The sequence below is a fragment of the Thermobia domestica genome, chromosome 11, assembly GCF_964235325.1.
Source record: "Thermobia domestica chromosome 11, izTheDome1.hap1.1, whole genome shotgun sequence".
NCBI lineage: Eukaryota > Metazoa > Arthropoda > Insecta > Zygentoma > Lepismatidae > Thermobia > Thermobia domestica.
The window spans coordinates 37,087,173-37,104,995 of NC_137464.1; the positions used below are offsets into that span (position 1 = coordinate 37,087,173).

The 17,823-nt window shown below is 39.2% G+C and overlaps 1 protein-coding gene across 6 annotated transcripts in view; it reads left to right on the forward strand.

Annotated features, from left to right (window-relative positions):
- wrd (Protein phosphatase regulatory B subunit well-rounded) overlaps nucleotides 1-17,823 on the forward strand; it is a 276,708-nt gene that overhangs the window by 207,854 nt on the left and 51,031 nt on the right. The window lies entirely within an intron of this gene.

Sequence of the window (17,823 nt, forward strand, 5' to 3'; positions counted from 1 at the left end):
CTGTTATATCCTCCCTCTCAATTTTTGTAATTGTTTCAGTAAACAAGATTAGCAGAGCATGCAGAAAATACAGTCACAACTCACTTGTTTCATCTCGAAAGAAATTGACTATAGCTATTGGAGCATTTTCGTCACTCAAAAAATACCCCTTAAGTGGTTCATACTGATGTATAATTTTTTCTACATACGGAAGCAGAGGCAAGAATCTCGTCTTTGAGTGATACAAAAGACCCTCATAATGACAGCCAATTAACTCACAAAAGTTTTTCAAATTTTCTGTCCTTACAGTAAAAATACTGAAATGGTTGTATATTTTAAAAACCAACTTCGATCGGTATTACTCTCGAACACGCCACAGAAATTCCATTGTGAAGGATATGAGCCCCACACCCGATAGGCAAAACATTTTTCTTCAACCTGCACTCTAGTTCGCTATGCACGTTTCCTGTTGCTTTATTTTCTATGCTTCCAAAATTTACTGGTGCATTATCAGCTACAAAACCGATGACCTTAATTTTCCAAACAAAACTAACGTAATGTACCCATTAATACGTTCGACACAGTTTCCGAACATTAATATCAGTATCTACTCCACAGTACCGCACTAAAACAGGCATGAGCTTGGTTGCTTTACGATTGGAAGCATCACAAGCAACAACGACGAAAGGAACTTTTTTAACACTATTACTTAAAATATTTTTTGACCACACTCCCACCACATTTGTTAACAAAGCCTCTGTTTTCGTTCTCGCACATGCAAATTTTTTATTCACTGTTGATTTCCAAAGTTTGCTAGTATAGTTCATGCTTCTAAAAGAGTGGTTATGTTTAACATTATGGTATGACCACACAAGTTCTAGTCGAATTAAATCTAGCTCTTCTGAAGATTCTGTGGTGAAGAAACTTGCCTGCTTCGGAAGTTGATGAAAATTCAGGGTGCGACTTAGATTTTGTATGTTGTTCTATATCATATTTCCCTTTATTTTTTATAGAGAACTCCTTCTTACATACCGTGCACCACGCTTTGTAAACATCGTTACTGCGGGCCCTTTTAATGCAAGGATAGCTTATTTCAAACGTTTGATTATACTGGCACTTTCCTCGCGACATTGTTAATAAAATAAATCCTTCCAATCCTCGAATAATATAATTGATTGAGTGTACGTACACACGGTAATTAGAATAATAATCACTGCGCAATTCCCACTACCAAAAACTGACTCATTTTGAAGGGAAAACAAAACCCCGTGCCATGAACTGTAGAGATACCAGATATAAATTCAGAAAATATAAATCATTCCAGGTACTCAATCAATTTAATTAACAATTTAATAATTAAAACGTTGAAAGTTTGGATAAATCTATCACTAATTTTGCCGTCTTTACTATAGTTTCAGTACTAACTAATAAAAACAGTTTAGTTATTTTTTTCTTTTGCAAAAAGAAAATCTGGCAACCCTACAATGCAACGAGGACGAGAAACGCAGCGTTGTCAACGTCCAAGTTTTTATAGGAAAAAAATGCGAGTTTCAATGGGAAAATGCATTAAACGTTAAATGAAATTGAAAAGATCACAAAAGAGTATAATTCGATATTTTTGGGAGGAAAAAAGAGTATAGAGTATATGAACCTCAAAAAGAGTATAATACTCTTAAAAAGAGTATGTCTGGTCACCCTAAACTTTGCACAGTGCAAAATGAGGTTGTCTGTAGAAGAGTGTTGAAAACTAAAGTCGACAGAAGCAAGTGAGCGTAGATGTAACTGCTGTTCACCCTTCCTTCCCGCGTCTGGTGTATTTCCTCTCGGCTGCGAAATGAAAATACACCCTGTTTCCATGGCAACTTGGTGTGTGGAGGTTGGTTGTGTTGGCGTGAAAACTCGTTGAGTAAAGTTTAAATCCCTATATTATCCTTTTGTGCGGGAGTTATTGTTGTACGGCAGAAATGACGCAATTCACAAATACCATTCATGCTGATTATCACTGTATGTCATTTGTTAGTACTGTTGGAACTGTCAAATACCAACAACCGGCAGCGTTGGTTAACTCCATTGAATGAGAAACCTAACAGTGTTACTAGCTTGTTGCATTTCATTCGTGGAACGGGGCTTTTTATAAAGATTATTGCGGGTTGAAATAACGCTTAGCGAAGTCGTCTTCTCGTTTTCCGTGTTAATTAGCATTCTCCTGTATCCTACAGCGTTACTAATTTCGATCTGCATAATATCCATAATAATTAGTTCTTCTGATACAAATTAATTAAAATGATCCCAGTAGCGTAAAGTGAGTCACCAAATAAAATTGTAGTCTATGCGGGTCTTACACAAAGAACAATTTGTAATATAGAAAATCCGTTTTAATTTTGATATTTTTCTCATCATAACGTAATTCTGATGAGAAAGAAACTTAGCCAGATAGATAACATAGTCGTCTTTACTATAGTGTAGTGGTTCCCAACCTTTTTCGACTAATGATATACTTTGCTAAACGGCCAACGAAATCATGACACAAACTATTTGGGATTTCTTATTAATATAAATTTTAATAGTGTAAGTCGAAGTTCCTATGAAGTAGTGACTTTGTACAAGGTTCATTATGAAAGTAATGAGCATGATGCTACCTTGACTCAACAATCCACCCCAGCGCGCGCTACCGGCGCGGAAAAAGTAGTGAGTGGTCTGTCCTTCCAAACGCGCCCGGAGTCGGTCTGCTGCGAGCAGTGACAGCGTGTGGATGTCGATCCGCGTGAAGCACGTTTTTACAAGTTGTAACACGGCGCGATGGAGGGTTCGCTCGAACAACGCTATGCCATAAAATTTTGCGTCAAGTTGGGTAAGAATGCTACGAAAACTTACCAGATGCTGAAAGAGGCCTACAAGCAGGAGTGTTTGTCAAGATCCCAGATCGGAAAATGGCACAAGTCGTTCAAGGAGGGTCGGGAGGAGGTCGTTGACGAGCCCTGTTCTGAACGACCAACAACGGCCAGGACCGACGACAACGTTAACTGTGTGCGTGAAGTGTTGCGCTCAGACCGGTGTGTGAGCATTCAACAAATCGCGGACACCCTAAACATGTCAACATTTGCGGTACATGAGATAGTGACCTAGGACCTGCAAATGCGAAAGGCCTGTGCGAAGCTTGTGCCGAAGGTGTTGACGAACGAACAAAAAGAACTTGTTGGCATTGTGTGAAAGTGATTCGGACTTTTTAGACTCGGTCGTAACTGGAGACGAATCCTGGATGTTCGAATACGATCCAGAATCCAAAAGGCAGAGTGCGGAGTGGCACACCTCATCCTTTCCCCGCCCCAAAAAGGCGCGCAAGAGCAAATCCCGAATCAAAACCATGCTCATTGTCTTCTTCGACGTTCGAGGAATCATCCATTTCGAGTTTGTGCCACCAGGACAACCTGTCAACGCAGGATTTTATCTAGAAGTGCTCAAGAGACTGAAACGCAGGGTCTCCCGCGTTCGAAGTGACATCAAAGACTTAATGAAACTCCACCACGACAATGCACCAAGTCACACCGCCTTCAACGTCGTCGACTTCCTGGCCCGGAGCAGAACCCCAGTGGTTCTCACCCCCCTATAGTCCTGACCTGGGTCCTAGTGACTTTTTTTTTTTTTTTTTTGTCTCCCCGTTTGAAAAGACGCCTCAAAGGAAAGCATTGGGACTCCGTGCAAAACATTCAAGCCCATGTTACAATGTTTTTAAAAGCCATTCCAGCCGAGGACTTTAAAGATGCTTTCCAGGCGTGGAAAACACGTCTCCAGAAATGTGAGCGTATTTTGAGGAATTTTAAAGATTGGTAACAATCGGAACAATAAAACAATTTTTCTAAAGCAATGCTCATTACTTTCATAATGAACCCTGTATAGTGCTGAGCATTGTTGCTGCCGCTGGAGGCGTTAATGGTGCAGTGCCTCAAAATTGATTTTAACTAATCAGTAAATGCTTATGACTTTTAAATTCTAAAATTTCACGATGCACCATAAGCACCACGATGGTACTGCGTGACAAAACGTCTACTATAGTGCATAGGCTAGATCACTGGTTTTATTTATTTATTTATTTATTTTGACTGACGACACATTTTACTGAACGTCCAGGACATCACGATACACTTGTTTGATATTATTAATTTATGAGTGTAACCCTCTAAGTTTTTATAATGTTCTAACTGAAACCGCGCCATTTACACAGCTCAGTTTTAGTATGAGCGTGAATCTTCATCCCACTTCTGTGCGAGTCCCTTTACGGACACAAGTAAAGGACAGGAATACTCTCAAAAGGAGTGAATTGCTACAGACAAACATATAAATGTAATGTTGGGGTGAGTTTGTGGTAAACTTGGATAAGCGATAGGTGATACCAAATGCAAATATTGTTTTCTTATAATTCCATATCCGAGTACGCTTCATTATGTGCCCACAAGCATTCGAAGTTGCCATATTGCAGTAGGTTTTGTCATTCATATTGAAGCAAAGCGCCTGAAATGTCTTATCAACCTGCTATACGTAGCTCCTGTATTGGTTGCCTTTCACAGGGATGTCAACGTAGTTGCAATATTAAACTAACATATCCAAAACGACGCCTAAAATATAGAATTGAAAAATACTTTTTTTTTAATAAAAAAAAAATTGAATGAGAACTGGCAAATCTACACAAAACTTGGAATCGGTCAGTGAAAACGGCACTGTTCCTAGCACTTGTGGTTCTCGAGATCTCATTGTCGAAATGATTGGCCACAAACATATAAGCTTTTCTAGCATTTTAATATATAGACTAGCTGAACCTGCGCTCTCTACACAGCGCATCATTCACACATGAGCATGAATCTCCTTGTTATTCCTCACATCTGTACATGTCCCTTTACAGACAAGTAAAAAACGTCTTGATAAAAATCAGCAAGAGATACCGTAAAGGGGAGATTTTTTCGATTACTTTTTCAATATCTTTCACCGTTTGCAAGATTTGAGCCTTCGTCCGGTTGAAGTTTTTAATTCGTGTATGATCAGTGTTTTCTTTCTTGTTGCATGCAGTATGTAGTAAGCAAATACATTACACACACAATTAATTATAATGTCAGTGATATATGGTGTTCATTGGGCAAAACACTCCAAACAATGATGATTCAACTTACATTGGAGAAATGATTGTCCTAGGGTTGCCAGATTTTGTAAACGAAAAACCGTGACACCAATCTCAGGTTATAGACCTGTATAAGGTCAGGTTTCCTACTCATTTGATCAGAGTCAATTAATTACCTGACTTTTCCCGGTTACTACTCACTATGTTCCAGTTTATTCTATACATAGTTAACACAAATGAAGCCTCAGAAGGAATGTATAAAGAAAGTGCAAAGATACCGTAAGAAGAGCTGCCTGACGTCCCTTATTCCGGATTGCGATTTGTTGTATTTAACAGGTCCTAAATATTGCGCCAATTATGACACCCTCCCATTTATGATTGAGGAGATACTTTTTTCTTTGTTGCATCATCAACTGAGTCAGAAACACTATCCCAAAATTTTAGCCTGAAAATTGCTGAAAATTTTATCAGATAAAGGACAAAATATAAAACCAAAATTATTGAATATGCATAGCATCTTTAGAAATATTTATCCACACATGGGAAAATATATTAAATACAATTGAGTTCTCAGTAGAAATTGTGCCTAAGAAGACGGCAGACCGGACGAAATGGACAGTTTAAATGCGGTTAACATGCAGCGACTGAGAACAGTATCGCCATTGTTGATTAAAGTTTCAACAACGAAGTAGTTCTGTCCTGCCGGTTGAAGAATAAAATAACTAGTAGTTAAAGCCTGTCACAGGGAAAAATACATTCTTTTGTATTGAAAGTGATATTCAAGAAATTATTGCCATAACATATGCTCCCTCTCGAATATTTTAAAATCCTTTTTCTCTCCTCTGGAGGCTAAACAATCCATAGCATGATATAATGGATGTAATTTTAAAACTCCCTGAGTTTGTTTAGTAAAATTAATTGGCTATACAAATCTTCCGAAAAATCTCCCGTTTTTAGGTGAGACATACCAGTTCCTGCAGGTGAATTTTTTGAATCTGAAGAACAAAAACCGGGACACAAACGCGTCCCGAAAGCCTTTTTCGGTACAGTTAATTCTTTCAGTGAAAACCGGGACGTCTGGCAACGCTAGGTTATCCATAGTTTTCATTATAATTTGACCATGAAACAAACTCCTGAGAGAGATACAACCCCTATATACAATAGTGCTGTGTTGGAATGTATAGCTCACAGGATATGAAGTTTTTTAAAAAAAATCCACACTTCCTGTGCAACCCTAAAAATGTAATAAAGAAATAACGACCACTTCTTTTTAAAATATTCAATTAGAACTGAACAATCTACACAAAATTTGCAATCTATCAGTGAAGACGTCATCTTTCTAGAGCCTGTAGTTTCCGAGATCTCATTGTCGAAAGGATTGGCCACAAACATCTAAACGTCTACAAACGTGGCAGCACAATTCATTTGCATTGATTTTGGAGATGATTTATTAAAATACAAAGGCTTTGAACAATAATTTAAAAAGATGAACTTTATAAAAAAGATCTACTTAAATAATTTATTTAAGGTATCCATACTTTAAAATATTTGTGTTTGTTAAACGTGAAATCACAAATAACCGTAAATTAAAGGGTTGGAATCAAAAGTTAGAGGTTGGAGCTCAGGCGTTTTTATTGTTATTGTACCATTTTAATAGATAGATGGTTCTACGTAGTACTGAGCATTGTTGCTGCCTCTGGAAGCGTTGACTGGTACAGTCGATCTCAAAGTTGATTTTAACTAATTATTATTATTAAATTCTTCATGGTTTTTAAATTCTAAAATTTCGTTCATGGTTTTTAAATTCTAAAATTTCGTGACACACCATAGGAGACTGCGTGACACACCAATGTGTCACGACACTGGTGGAGAACCGCTGGGCTATTTACCGGTTGGGAATGTCTACGATAGTGCATAGACTATATACTTACACACTAGGAATCCATAAATAATAGTGTCATTTATGTATTTATTTATTCATTTTTAATTGGAGTAACTTTGAGAATATTCAGTATCTAAAATTTTAAGTGTGTAAAAGACGCAATGCATAGAACAATCAATACCTCTGAAAGAAACGGGGGAAGTGTTCATAATTGACATTGGGATACAGATATTGCGACATACACGGGTGGGATAAATGCGAAAGAGGTGTTGATGTTTTCATTCATCTGCTCTAGGGTTTTCGGCTTATTTTTTATTTATTTTATTTTTTTATATTTTTTATTTTTTTATTTTATTTTATTTATTTTTTATTTTTTTTTTACGTATCTGATTGTAGTTTACCCCTAAGATAAGTAAGAAACTAACAGGTCAGGAGAACGAAGAAGTGAAAGTGGATTGATTCGTCTGCTGATAGTCCTGTTATTTGGAGAGAACTATTGAATTCGCTCAAGAGTTACTGTGTGGAAGTGCGGAATCATCCTGTTGAAAGCAGGCGTCGGTAAATTCTGTGGCATGAGTCGATTTACAAAGACATTACATGTTTCATCCAGATAAAGTTGGAAGTTGAGTATTTTGTTAAAAAGAATTAATATAATTCGACAAGTTGACAATCGTTACGTAATGGAATTTTACTATACTCTGTGAATTTCTCACGATCGCTGACTTGTATTCCGCACACTGACATTTTCCAACAACCAGAAGCATTCTTTATCCAACATAAACATGTATCTCGATTTTGCTATTTTTGGAGCAGTATTTTTAACAAACCATTTAGAAAATTGTACTTACAGTACTTCATCAATTTCATGCAACTTGTGTATCAGTATTTATACGGATGCAATTACAGATCCTGTTTCATGATTTTAGTGTTGTTGATTGAGAAATGCGAAACTACTTTGAAAAGCCTGCGTGGTGATTCTACGCATTTGTAATAGTTTATGGCGTGCGAACTTGTTTCCTACAATTTCTTTTGGTGTACAAAATAAACCATGTCATATGCCATGTAACTTAAATTTTGCATAGTGCATGCTCAACTGTAAATGTAATCATGTAGCTTTATCACGCTTTCCGCGACTTAACTTAGGAATATATGGCACTGAAAAAAAAAAAAAAAAAATTCTGTCATACCATTTTCCCCAGTGTCTATTTCTACAGTTTTGAACATTATACCCACAGTACTCACTCTGTACTCAAACCACAGTGCTGGCGTTCTCTATCCTGCAACATAAAAAAATTTAGAATGTCGGTGCGACATTCAGGGACATACTACACGTAATATACACACATTGCAGGCGTTTTTCACAAGTCCTGCAGTAAATAACGTGAACATATTTTTGTTTGTTTCAAATACGTACTTTTCTATACACAATTATAATCTAAAATGATTCTTCGTATTCAAAATTAGAGAAAACGAAGATTTAAGTTATTTATGTATTTTGTTAGGTAATGAGATTAAGAAATTCTCTGTACCCAAATTATTTGTATGTATGCTTTGGAACATAATTCAGGTTCGGTCCTCCTCGCTGGCCTAGTGCCTAGCATGCACACCTTTCCTGTACGAGGTTTCGATTCGATTCTCCGTAGTAGAGTATTGGATGCATTACGATGGTAGGCTTAAAAGAAAGAACATCTTTGTTCTTTTAAAAGCTGCACGAATATTGTACAACAAAGTAACTCGAATTACGGGTAAGTTAAATAATCAAACTAGTGATACCATGCATTATATAGGTGAGGGAATATTATTTTCTTTAGGTTTTACCTACTTTGAGGCGTTTTGCCAGTATATCCTTGACCGTTTTCTTTCCTAACTAATATTGATAATTCTTAGCTAGCGAAATCACACGATAAGTTGTTGAAAATGTGGTCTTTAAAAAAACTAAAAATCATGTTTAAACTTTCTAGTTTGAGATCTCCTTGCCCCTGAATGGATTCAACTGCAAGCAGTAAATCGTATTAAAGATCTTTTTAGATGTCTTAAGTTTTTAATCCTACATTTTTAGTTTTTCTCTTTCTTTCTTTGAGTTTTTATTATATTGTATAAGCTTATCTAATTAAAAAAATGTGTGTCTAATGGTCCAGGATCTATACTTAGTTTAGAACAATTGCACTTGGTTGTCGTCATTTTCTCTTTGTGAAATTGAATTAGAATATCCCCTTGTGAAATTTAATTTTCATCAAGATTTATATTTGAATTGTGACATCGTGCTTGCTGATGTTAAAAACTTCAGTGGTAGCTGTAAGCCTCTGCTGATCGTTTGAAATTAATTGTACGCATCACTGTGTCAACACATGCCCGTAGTTTGTTTACGCTTCTTTTGTGAAGTGACATCGTAAAGCGAGGGAGCGATGAACCCATCCAGTGGCCTCGACTTCTCTCCAGATAAGGGTTCAGCAGGGAAGCGTTGAGACCAATGTGTGGCGTATTGATTGGTTTTCCCTGACCGGATCCTGTAGCCATGAGCTGTAGGTCTCGCGGTCGAATTCCGGTGAGGTGGATGCTAACAAACCTTTAGTTACGGAGGAAAGTTAGAGAAAGTTGTCAACGAAAGCAAACAATAAGATAGTGTGTTCGAAGACATACTTGGAAGTTTTAACACGGTAAAACGATGATGCTACATACCTATTCCCGAGGATTGTATACTTTGCTCCTGAAATTGTTTTAACAATAGTAGCTAGTTAATGTGGCTATTGTTTGCGTACATATTCAAAACTAAAAAGTAACTTTCGTTCAAGTCATCAAAGATATTCCGCTACTCATTTAGCGACCTTTCTATATACAGAGTTATTCAGTGTGATTGTTGATGTTTCAATTGCTTTTTATGCGTAGTATATAAACTGCTTAAGCTAGCAACTTTAAATTTTGCAAGTGCGTAGGATTTGTGACTAAAGTACCATTAAAAAGGGTTTTTTGAACATTTAAGAGGGAATGGGGATGGTTTTTCTTCCCTTCTATGGGATATATACTTTTTACCGTGATACATTTTTCAGTCAAGCAGGTACATATATATACAGGGTGGGGTAAGAAACTATTTGGACAAACGTCGGGAGCTGTTTCCCGACACCGAAACCAGCAAAAAAGTCTTCTGGAACTTCGGTCAGTAATGGATAGTTTATGCGATATAAGGTGCCCAAAGCATGGAAAAATTAACTTGAGAGGGCTGTAATTCAAAAACAACGCAATGTAGAGAGTGCGGTTTAGAACATGACACTCGAAATCATGCCTGCTTGATTGAAAAATGTATGTTGCAAACCGCAAGTTGTGGCGAGGGATTCCTCAAAGGAACGAAGGGATTATTTGCCAGGTTAAAGGGAATCCCTACATTCCTGTGAGGAATCCCTCGCAGACAACTTGCGGAGGTTTGAAACATACACAAGTTCGTTCAAATAGTTTCTTACCACCATATATATATATATATATATATATATATATATATATATATATATATATATAATGTATAATAAAGGGTTGGATATTTAGTAATGGCAACACTGCTGTACATACAGTCGGGAACAAAGCATTCCATTATAATTCATACCAGCGATAGGTTAGATGCCGACCCTCTCTTAGAGCACATGAACTCGTCTGCTCTCCCTTACATGCGCGCGTAGCGCCAGCAGTTAGAAGGCAGTTCTGAGCAGAGATGTTCACCCTCGCGAGGGTGGCCCTCTAGAGAGCATCCTCACCCTCAAGTTCCCTCGCCCACAGTGACGCGAGGGCGAGGACAAGTTTTGGCCGCGAGGGCGAGGACAAGCTTCGATGGCGAGGGTGAGGGTGCGCGAGGGCGAGGAAAAGCTTCGACGAAGAGGGCGAGGGTGCGCAAGGGCGAGGACAAGCTTCGATGGCGAGGGTGAGGGTGCGCGAGGGCGAGGAAAAGCTTCGACGAAGAGGGCGAGGGTGCGCAAGGGCGAGGACAAGTTTCGGCAGCGAGGGTGAGGATGCGCGAGGGCGAGGACAAGCTTCGATGGCGGGGGTGAGGGTGCGCGAGGGCGAGGAAAAGCTTCGATGAAGAGGGCAAGGGTGAACGAGTGTGAGGGCCAAGTGTTACTGCGGGAGCGAGGGTGCACGATGGCTAGAGACAACTTCCTTCAGGAGAACGAGGGCACGCGAGGGAGGAGGACAAGCTTCCTTAAAAGCAACTGTTTTGGAGTTTGCTGTTTGACCTCTTTTGTAGAGAGGCAAAATTTAAAATATCATCTGCCATGTCCCCTAGATGAAAAGTTAGTGTCATAGCAAGGTTATACATTAATCGTATTTTTCCTTTCAATTAATTGCAGTAGACAATTTCTCGTGTGTACGTACATAATTATTAAAAATAATAATGCAAATAAGAATAATATTTGATTTTTCCCATGAAAGTTTCCGAGTAGAAATAGCGCTACATTAAGAGGTAAGTGTGCCTCATTGTTGCCCTCCCTGTGATGGAGACGTTTTAGATAAGAAGTGTCTACTACACTGTCATGTTTAAAGAGTGTTGGTAGACAGACAGACAGTCACTCACGTCATTCAGCTGTAAATGACAAGAGCGCTGATATCTGAACAAACACAATCAATGAGAGAACCATCAGAATGCAGTAGAACAGATGGAAAAAGACTTGATGGAATGACTTTGGTTCATAGATGGCCATTTTGCTCTTTACTCTCTCGGACTCGGGCTCATTTTTTCCAACTGGGCTCTTGCTCATTTATTCCTTTGGGAATCGTGCTCGGGCTCACTTCCCTCAGTTGGACTCGCGCTGACTTATTTCATTGGCGCTCGGGGTAGCGCTTAATTATTGAACCCGAGAACGGTCGAGCGCGAATGCCGAGCTAGCAAGCGTTAGGCTTGTGAGTTTGGATGCCCATGAAATGGGCTGATTAATAGCATACATCCTCCTCCAATGTCCACCACTGATGAAGTTGTTACAATTAATCGGAATTTTTAAGTTTTTCTTTAATTTAACTTTTAATTAACTTTTAATTTAAAACTTCATAGTTTTGTGACAGCCCAAACTATTATCTGAATCGATATTTGTTAAAGTAATGTCAGTCACTATTGTATCGATTTTCATTGTTTCTGCTTTTATAATCTACGTGGGTAGAGCTATCATTTAGTTACAAAATAAATATGTTTTTTCTTGTCCTTAAATAGAAATATCTGACACGTTAATACTGAAATTTTGTTAAAAGAGCTGCTTTAACAAAATAAATTTAATAAGTTCCACAAGACATAAGTTGTTTATGCAGCCGAAATTTGCAACTGTTGACTGATTGCCGTTTAGCGTCCTCTTTCGTCGGCGAGGCTATGAGAAGTGGACCTATAGGTTTAACGCGGAATTCGATCCACTGTCGTTCAATGTTCTCCCACTCGGAATTGTCCCCAGGACCCCATGCACCAAAGGTTCGCGTGCAAGCTAGTGAGATAGGGTTTGTATGTTGTGTTGTTCAATGCTTTTTATTAGGAATAAAATACGTTACAGGATGATATACTGATTGTAAATAATATAGTGCAAGTATTGAACGATTGTGTGGTAAAAGGAGAAATATAAATTTGGACAAATTAAAAAAAAAAGTCCTGAAAAAAAGCTGTAGGATATATGAAACATATAAAACTTAGGAAAAAAACACTTCAGCAAAACGAGCAGGATTTTGTTGTGGGTAAACAGTTTAATCATATTATTATTAATTTCGCACAAATGTGCCACACATCATAGCATGGGCGGCGATTAGGGGGGCAAAGGGGGACAGCTACCCCCCACTATTTTGAAATGACCCATTAATGTCGCTATATAGTTTCATTTGGAAATATAAAGTTTTTGTATGTATTAAGGTTCATAGAATGAAAATGGTGCCATAAAATATTTGCCGTTCCGTGAGTACGTATTAGTTGTCTTCCCGTGCAGTTAAGAAAGCTACAGGAATTTCGTTTTAATTGCCACGAAAAATGGCTCAAAAATTAACCTATCCGAGTGTACTTTCATATTCATTTCTTCTTACAAGGGCTCGATATGTTAGTTAGCCGCTTTGGAACTAATTGAGATAACATTTTGCAGAAAAAGAAGTCCTTCATAAGCAGTGTTTCTATCAGAAACAATGTTCTGGGGGGGCACACTTAGTATCCCGGGGCGGCACTGCAGGTACCATTCTATCCATTATTATATTATAGACGTATTATTTTGGTCTCCTTCGAGGGGAGGCTCTCAGAGCTTCGGGGAGCAGTACCCCCCAAAAAAACATGTCTGGAAGAAACACTCTTCAGACTGTTGATAAATGATGTAAACGTCACTATCGACCGAGATCTCCATTGTAACAGTTGTTCCATTTTAGGTGTTCCACAGTAAGTTATACGATGATAAGTTTAGTTTCCTTTCTTTAGGACGTATGTTAAGCAAGAGCGGATCCAGGACGGACTTCTGGTGGGGGTGGTGGGTTGTAATACTGCTACTTAGAGCTACTTTTAGGAGCTCCAAACTCTGGGATGCGTTTTATTTGTATATATAAAATAAAGAAGTTTCCTCTTCTGGGAAGGAGCGATCGCCCCCCCCTGGATCCGCCACTGACGATAAGGAAATAATTCAACAAATAGGTTGAATAATTGATGCTCTGATCCTCACGAAGGAGGCCCTCTCGAGGTCTCCTCACCCTCAATTACCCTCGCCCTCAATGATATGAGGGCGAGGGTGCGCGAGGGCGAGGAAAAGTTTTGAGCACGAAGGCGAGGGCGAGCGAGGATAATGGACAACACCTATCGCGAGGGTGAGGGTGCGCGAGGGCGAGGAAAAGCTTCGACGAAAAGGGCGAGGGTGTGCGAGGGCGAGAAGAAGCTTCGACAGCGAGGGCGAGGGTGCGCGAGGACGAGGACAAGCTTCGACAGCGAGGGTGAGGGCGCGCGAGGGCGATGGACAATTCCATTCGCGAGGGCGAGGGTGAAAGAGGGCGAGGGCCAACTGCTACTGCGAGGGCGAGGGTGAGTGAGGTCGAAGTAAAATGAACATCTATGGTTCTGAGTGAGTGCTCGTGGACTACAGTCACGCTGCGTGAGTGCTCGCGCAATACAGTCATGTTTACGAGGAGCTGGTTGAAAATTACATGCGCTAGAGGTACATATGCAAAACAGTGCTACGAAGTATTTCAAGATGTTTTCGGTACAAGTACATTACTATACCCTACAGTAGCAAGGTGGGTCAAAGCCTTTAATGACGGACGACAAAATGTCACAGACAAGCCTCGCTTCGGCCTTTCTCCTGTAAGTGAAGATGATGTGCAGAACGTAAACGCGTTAGTGCTAGTGGATCGGAACGCCACAATTCGTCAGTTGGCCAACGATACAGGACTAGCACATTCGACTGTGCTGAAAATTCTGAAGAAGAACCTGGGACTGCGTAAAATCGCCTCAAGCTGGGTTCTACATGATCTGACTGAACAACACAAGTGGTTGGGATATGATGCCGCTCGAACATACTTGCAGCGGTATCAACGTGAAGGTGAGGCCTTCTTACGGCGGATCATTGCTATTGGTGAGACTTGGGCCAGAGCGTATGAACCACAGCTGAAATGGCAATCAAACGAGTGGCGTCATCCTGGGTCACCGAGAAAAACATTTCGAAATACCCCAACCAATGTGAAAGCTATGCTCATCATTGCATACGACTGGGATGGTGTAATCATAAACCATAACGTTCTCCAAAGAAACACCGTTAGTGCAGAGTACTACTGCAATTTTTTGCAAAACAGTCTGCGAATAGCTGTAATTCGAAAACGAGGATACTACCTGACGAACCCACCCATCATTCTGCATGACAATGCAAGAGTACATTCTGCAGTTGTGGTCACTGATTTGTTGCATCGTTGGGGCTGGGAAGTGCTGTATCACCCCCGTATTCTCCAGATTTAAGTCCCTGCGACTACGACCTCTTCCCGAAGATGAAGGAACCACTTCGTGGGACACACTTCCGTACAGTTGATGATCTCCTCCGGGCGACTGATCGCTCCATCCGTACTATCCAGAGATTAGGCAGTGCCAACGGCATCTATTGGCAATGGGAGGTTTCAATTTTGTATTCGCATTTCAGCAAGATCCATCTTAATATTTCCTCCCATTGCGCCTAAATCTTCGTTAAGGGTCTTTTTTCCGATTGGATTTACAGTTAAAATTTTGAAAGCGTTACTATTTTCTTCCATTCTGCTACATTACCTGCCCTTCTGAGTCTCCTACAGTCAGTTAAGTAAGAGCGTGTTCGAGTTTATGCACAGAAATATTTTTTCAAAATCTTTTTTAAATACATGAGTACATTGTACAAGATTAGAACAAAGATGCAAACCTGTCAAAAGGTTGTCCAGTCACCATCAGCGTCGATGATTGCCTGACATCTGCGAGGCATGCTTTCGACCAAGCTCACGGCGTATTTATTTGGCAAGGACTTCCAAATGCGACGAATTTCTCGCATTAGTTGCTTCGAAGTAAATAATGTTCTTCCTTGAAGCTTGTGCTTGATGTATATCCACACATTTTCGATAGGATTTGCGTCCGGTGACTGCAATGGCTAATCAAGTGTCTCGATGTCAGACTGCTTCTTCCACTCAAAACAAAGCTTGCTGCGATGTTTCATATCGTTGTCCTCCTGCAGGATCCAATCGTTTTTTGAATGAACGAACGTTTAGCAGTGGGTAACAAAGCTTTCTTATAAATTTCAACCATTTTTGGAGCATTTAGATTGTAGGTAAACAGATGCAACTTTCCAAAACCCAATTGTGAGAAGCAGCCCTAAAGATGAACTTTTGTTGTGTGTTTAACGGTCCGCTGCACTAACCTGTTGGCGGAAGATGACCACGCTCGTGGGACGATAACGTGACCCCAAATCGAAGCTTCGTCAGTAAAAATTATTGCTCCAATCTCGGTCGATATTGTCCTTTGCCCAAGCGAGTCGCTTCATGTGCTTTTCACCTAACAAAGGTTTCTTTATCGAACTGCGCCATTTGATGCCATGCACTTGCAGATGGGTTCGTATAGCTACGTGAGATATATCAGCACCTTTTTGTTTCAATTTAGCTGCTCCTTGACGCAACGGTAAGGTCGGATTCCATAAAAACAAGTTCAGGATCTGCTTTTCGATTTTAGGTGTTACTTTGCCTGTCGAGCCACGTTCCGGCAACTCATAAACACTTTTTGTCTTTTTATATCGCTCAACCCACTTACGGGCAAATGATGTCGACTTCCTCATGTACTTAGCAGCCGCTGCATAAGACAACTTTGGACCTTTTGGATGATTGATTACAGAGGAATACAGCTTCGTAGCGCGACGTGTACCCAGCAATCATGGCGATTTACGTGTTTCTTGGGCAAAAATTGAAGGCCAACTGAATCTTTCATAACAACGCATCAAAGACGAAGGTTCCCTCTATTGACTCATGAAAGAATTAGAGCGATATGTGATAACAACGGCTAGTTATACAGTACACGCTTTTACTTAACTGACTGTAGGTTTAATGGCCCCAATAGTTAGGTAAACTGTATAAATTATGCATTTCCTCGTTATGAAGTTTTCGTCATTCCCGTTCCTCTTGGATCCCAGTAGTTTCCGAAGGATTTTATTTTCAAACCAATCTTTGGCTAACACGGGGCTCCGCCGCCAGACCCCCGCGTTTGTTTGGTCTACGGCCTCTTACCTCTTAAACCCACAATTGTACCGAGTTTCAAGTTTCTTTTCCTATTTCAACCTATCTAAAGGATAAGATTTTGTATCCCAAGAAAACACCCATTTAAATAACATGAGAATATCATTCCCCTTGTAGACCCCTTAAAAACTAAAAATATTCACCTTTGGAATTTTTTCTGTGGTTCATACTCGGAAGGCTACAATCGTGCCAAGTTTCAACATTCTAATCCTGCCGGAAGTGCCTAAGCATTTTGGGGTGTAGATGTCCCATATAAATAATAACATGAGAAAGATTTTTCAGTTCCCATAAAACCACTCTATATTGATTTTTTTTTTTTTTTTTTGTGATTTATTTAGGTAAGAGTAACGAAAACGTACAAGCGTACTGAATTTCAAGTTTTTATTTCAATTCCAAATATCTGAAATATGAGAGTATAGGTTTAAAAAAAAGCCCATTTAAATAACATGGGCTATTTCTTCAGGCCCCTTTAGACCCCTCTCCCAAAATTAAGAATATTCACTTGTGGCAATTTTTCTGTCGATTTGTCCCGAAAAGCTATAATCATGTCAAATTTAATCATTGTAGCCTTACAGGAAGTGCCTAATAATTTTGAGATGTAAAAGTTGTCCCATATAAATAACATGGGAAAGATTTTTCAGTTCCCCATAAAACCACTCAAAAGTTACACATTTTTTTTATTTTTAGTATTTTTGTTAAATAATCCTATTGAAAACTTAAAAGCATACAAAATTTCAAGTTTCTATTCTAATTCTAAATATCTAAGACATCAGATTATAGGTCCAGAAAAGGACTCCGTTAAATAATATGGGGAATTCCCTCATTCCCCCTTTAGAGCCTATAAAAATTAAAAATATTCACTTTTGGCAATTTTCCTTTGGGCTAGTTCCGGAAAGCTACAAACATGCCACATTTCAACTTTCCACGTGAACCGGGAGTTCCCGTTATTTTATGTCAGTTCATGTAGTTTATATATAGTTAGGATAGGATAGGATACTCTAAGTTCTTCTCTCAGAATAAGGGACACAAAGAGAATATCCACCTTATTGTCATTAGATTTTGATTTAGTAATCTCAGAATATACTAAGAACCTAAGGAAAGGCAGAATAACACAATATACTTAAATCAATTACAAGCTTAA